Source organism: Leuciscus leuciscus, assembly GCF_965113295.1.
Source record: "Leuciscus leuciscus genome assembly, chromosome: 4".
Taxonomy (NCBI): Eukaryota; Metazoa; Chordata; class Actinopteri; order Cypriniformes; family Leuciscidae; genus Leuciscus; species Leuciscus leuciscus.
In genome coordinates, this window is record NC_138728.1 from 46291205 (window position 1) to 46296344 (window position 5140).

General features: G+C 41.7%; 1 long non-coding RNA gene across 1 annotated transcript; it reads right to left on the reverse strand.

Annotated features, from left to right (window-relative positions):
* Window positions 1-3391: 3391 nt before the first annotated feature.
* On the reverse strand, window positions 3392-3936 carry LOC309497847. The gene is made up of 3 exons (XR_014205737.1): window positions 3860-3936; window positions 3718-3771; window positions 3392-3455 (listed from the first exon to the last, which is right to left on the reverse strand). It is a non-coding gene; the product is annotated as an uncharacterized lncRNA (long non-coding RNA).
* Between the last annotated feature and the right edge of the window lie 1204 nt (window positions 3937-5140).

Consider the following 5140-nt stretch of genomic DNA (forward strand, 5'->3'; position numbering starts at 1 on the left):
TTAGCTGCTGTTGCATCAATTGACATGCCATCTCCTTTTCCCTCTTTCTTTTTCTATGTTTAGCCCCGACAGCTTTTTTGCATTATCCATCTTTTTCGATGACAACTCACTACTCGTTCCTGCTCGCTCAGCGCTCACAGCGCCCGCGCCCGCTTGCGATACTATCCCGCCCTCTTCTATGTCAAAATCTGCCCTACTCTGACTCGGATTGGCTGTCAGGTTTCGGCATTAGGAATGATGATTGGTTTTTTAAAGCTGCTAAGTTTATGGTAACTATAGAGATATAGCGGGTAAATGCTGGCCACGACCACGACCCCCCCCTCCCACCCCATAAATATTTTCTCATCGGATCTGCACTAATCACGTAGGTGACCCATTTTGGTTTTAAAACGGCGAATTTCGCCGAAAGGTGAGGAGTTTTCATGCCTGAATATGAGACGCGCCTTCTGTGATGACTCACTTTCTTTCCCGCGCACCTGACCTGTGAATTCACCTGTGGTCAAAGGAAGTTATTTCTGTGGTGATTGTAGATCTGCGATTTCTGGACAAAATCTCTACTTTATTTGCAGTAATTGGTAAGTAATTTGATATCTATATGTACATTTTAATTTAGAGTATAATTTTTTGTATAAATTACATATATATATATACGAACACACTGGCCATGGAATGGCTAATGAAAAAAGCAGCTTAGTTAGCTTTAACAATTTTTTATTACAAAATATCAATGTGAATAGCAGTAATTAATACAACAACCAATAATAACAAATACATACAATAACAAATAAAGAAACAATAAAATGTATTTATATACATCTCATCCTACAGCGAAATGGCAAAAACTAATACTGAAAGACAATGCACATTCAGAGAGAAAAAGAGGAATAATGAAAATTTCAAGGAAAAGGAAAGGATAAGGAAAAAAGCAGAAAGACAAAGAAAGAAAGAAACACAATCAAACCAAGAGGCAGAAAGAGTCAGGGAGCTTGTGAGACAAAGACAGAGGAAAAGGCATCTTCTAAAGAAGTCACAGGTTCCTGCTTCGCAGAAGTCCCCACAAAATTCACCTTTTAAAACAAGACAGTCACTAGGCAAGGCTGTAAAACGAGCACTCCAAGCTTTACCTAGCAGCCCTCGAAAAATTTTTATAGTTGTAAAAAAAATTGCAACATCACTGTGCCTTCTTCAAGAGAAAAAGAAAAATAATAATACCACAACTACAACATATGATCAAGTCAAGGAGTTCTATGAGAGAGATGACATCTCAAGGCAAGCACCAGGGATGAGGGATGTGCTCACAGTCAGAGAGGGAGGAGTAAAAAAGAAAATCCAGAAACGACATTTAACAATGTCTATTCTAGAGGCCTACCGCTGCTTCAAGAGTGAACATCCGGAGTTTATAATTGGGAAATCTAAATTTGCTGAGCTTCGACCATCTCATGTACTCCGGTGTTCAGATACTCAGAGAAATGTTTGTCTGTGCCGTTACCATGAGAATCTTAAATTAGCCCTGGACTGTGTGCAACCTGTCATCCCAAGGCAAGCATTCCAGAGCGCACAGGATTTTATAAAAGCTGTGGCCTGCAATCCAGACAGTCCTCACTGCATGTTAGGCCGGTGTGCTGAATGCAGGAGTGGAAAGCTGCTGGAAAGCAGTGTTCTTAGGGTGTACTCACACTAGGCACGGTTGCCATGAACCGGGCCCGAGTGCGATTGTCCCCCCTCCCCACTCCCCCTCTGGCCTGCACTCACATAGGGTTTCAGCATTCGTGCCGGAGCACGCTTACGTCATTATGGTGCGACGGTTTCGGGATAAACAGGAAGAGCGGCGCTCTCACTGAACACAATGGAGTCCATCGCTGTTTACTTTGTGGATAATTTTGAGTCGTTTGGTCCACGGTGGTCCACAGCCCTCTCACAGCCTGTTGTTAAACAGATCTATCGCCTTTGTGGCACGGAAATTTTCACGTAATCGTGCTGCTCGTATGAGGAGGTTTGCAAGGTACCAGCTGAAGTGCAGCAAGGACTTTGCAGCTTTGACGTCACGCGTCCTGTTCCGTGCTCCAGCACGGTTAGCGCTCACACTGCATGCGAACCGCGCCCGAGTCCAACTGAACCGTGCTCTGGCCCACCTCTTCCAAGCGGGCCAGGGCCGGCTAATCGAGCCGCGCCCGGGCACGGTTCGGAGCACTCACACTAGTCAAACGAACCGCACGGTTCAAACTGGCTAGTGTGAGTACACCCTTAGTCACATTCCTGAGGAAGACAAACAAATGAAGGTGACCTGGTACACATGGGAAGCAACAGGAGGGCTGCCGAATAAGGTCCAGAAGAGTGGCACACTAGGTGATGTCCTAGATTCTCTGAAGACAGCAGCTACACAATTTCTGAATCACTGTTTTGTGAAGAGAAATCAAAGCACTTTTTTTCAGGCCAAAAGAAAGCAGTCAAAAACAGACAAGGAAACTGTGGTGCTGCAGGTAGATTTTGCAGAAAACTATACGGCTGCTTACCAAGATCAGATCCAGTCAGCATACTGGCATCAGAAACAGGTCACAGTGTTTCCCTCTGTTCTGTGGTCTGATGGAGAACCAGAGTCATATGCCATAGTTAGTGACAGCTTGGAACATGACAAGAGGTCCGTGGCAACGTTCCTCACCAAGATTGTCCTGGACGTTCAAGAGAAACATCCTGCAATGAGAGTGATGCACATTTTTAGCGATGGAGCTGCCTCTCAGTTCAAAAACAAATTCATCTGGTGTTTCATGTCAACCACCTTCAAGGAGTTGTTTCCAACTTTAAAAGTGCAGTGGCACTTCTTTGCCACAAGCCATGGCAAAGGTGCAGTGGATGGTGTGGGAGCAACAGTGAAGCGTGCGGTTAACACTGAAGTCCTCAGCAGACAGGCTATCCTTGTGACAGATGCTGCTTCGTTTGCAGATTCTGCAAAGAAGAGTTGCCCAAACATTAAAATCAAGATCCACCGAAATCTCTGATTTTATAGAGCATCATAGGCTGGCTGATAGATGGGCCATTACCACAGCTCTTTCAGGCACTCAGTCAGTTCATCATTTTGAGCCAGTCACCTGGGGAGAAGTGCGTCACTAAATCTACTCAGAGGCAGAACAGTCAAGTGTCCATAGATTTCTGCCCTCAGAAATCACATCTGCTGAAAGTCCCGCACAGCAGTCCTCTGAGCTCCACCCAGCAGCTGCAAGGAACATCAGAACTGGAGACTGTGTCTTGGTCCAATTCAGGGCAAACAAATCTGTCAGACAGTTTGTTGGACTTGTCAACAACCAAGACCAGGTGGCACTGGAAATAAGGTTTTTAAGAAGAAATGACAGTGCTGGATTTGTCTACATCTTACCTGTGATGGAAGATAAGGCTTGGGTGACACCTGACCAAGTGATTGAGACTTTCGACCCAAAAATAGATAACAGAGGGAGGTATCACTTTGGAGAGGCAGTCGTTGCAGAATAGAAAAAGAAAAGTAATCTTATTAATCAACATTTGTCCTCGTTTGGGACATATTTTTCATTGTTTTCCCTTGATTGATGCTTTAAATGATTTTAAATTAGATGATTTGAACATATTTACAATATTTACTGAGATGTAAAAAGTTAAGATTCTGTCTGGCATTAATTTAATTATTTATTTTATTATCTTAAATTTATAATGATTCATGTTCATAAGGGATCAATACTGTATTCTTACCTCTTGAATGTTTATGCTTACAGAATGTTTAGCAATAATCAGTTAGATGTTGACCTGCAAAAAAAAAAAAAAAAAGAAGCAATTATTTATGTTCACAGTTAACAATAAATAAAAATACTGTATATTCACTTTAAATGCTCACCTTTTTTGGACGTCTCTTTCACACAGATCGTCTTGATCCTCCTGACATCCAAACCATACGTGGCAAAAACCCATCGGGCCTAATGAAATGAAGTAATCATTGTGATTTGGACTTAAGACAATAACATTTCAATTATTATTTCAATGCATTGGCTAATATTGCAATAATGTGGCTATTTTAAAGCACGATTGCGCATTCAACAACGCAAAACGGGTATAAACATTGCGATCAGTTTGACACAAAACATAATATTGCGATCATTGTGACACGATTGCTTTTTGGCATGCAAAAAAAACCTCTCTCCAGACTGTTTGTTCTATATAGACACAGGCCTACACACTGTTACAATCGGACAGCGTTTCAATTCACTGACGGGACTGAGGGGAAACCGGTGCTCTCGACTCCGGAGAATATCGATATGATAAAATGCATATATAATGATTATGTATCTTAGCATTAGCAATTCCGTATCTTTCGGGGTCTATAGTAAACACCACATTATCAAGCAATATCATGCCCGAATTGAGTTTTGAACATGCCCACGCGCCGGTTACAGTTTAGCAGCATGAGAGATATGCGTGAACTAATCTATAACACGGTGATTTCAGTTTAAATTTGATTAATTGTGCAGACTTACCTTACTGATGTCTCAGATGTTTGTTGTTTCAAATAAAAAGAGACACACAAAAAGGTCTCTGTTCAAGTTTTCCAGCGTCAGCCAAGTGATGGTTTCGGAACGGTCACGTCCATAACGGAAAGACGTCACGTCTGTACCGTCCGTTTTTCCTAATAAATGGACAAATTTAAACTAAAATAAAATAAATAATTGATGTTCTATAGAGAGCCGACACTCATCCATTCGGTTGGTATTATTTCTTTTGGCTTGTGCATTTTAATTCACAGAATTTCAACAAAGTATATTGTCTCCCACAAACTCACGTCTTTTTTTTTTGTCACGTCCATAACGCATGTGTATTTCCCTCATATTAAATATAAAACGCATGTGTAGACTGATATTTTTCTAATGTCTGTACTCCTTTATTAAGGGAGTATGGACATATAAACAGACGTTTAAATATATTGGTATTAACTGCCTTTTCTGAGAATTTATATTTTATGTTTTGACTGCAAATGTCACGTCCATAACGCTGGAATTGCTCATAGGCTAACATTATTTGTTCTCTGTTTCCTTCTCTCTCTGCCTCTCTCACTTTCTCTCTCTCTCTCTCTCTCTCTCTCTCTCTCTCTCTCTCTCTCTCTCTCTCTCTCTCTCTCTCTCTC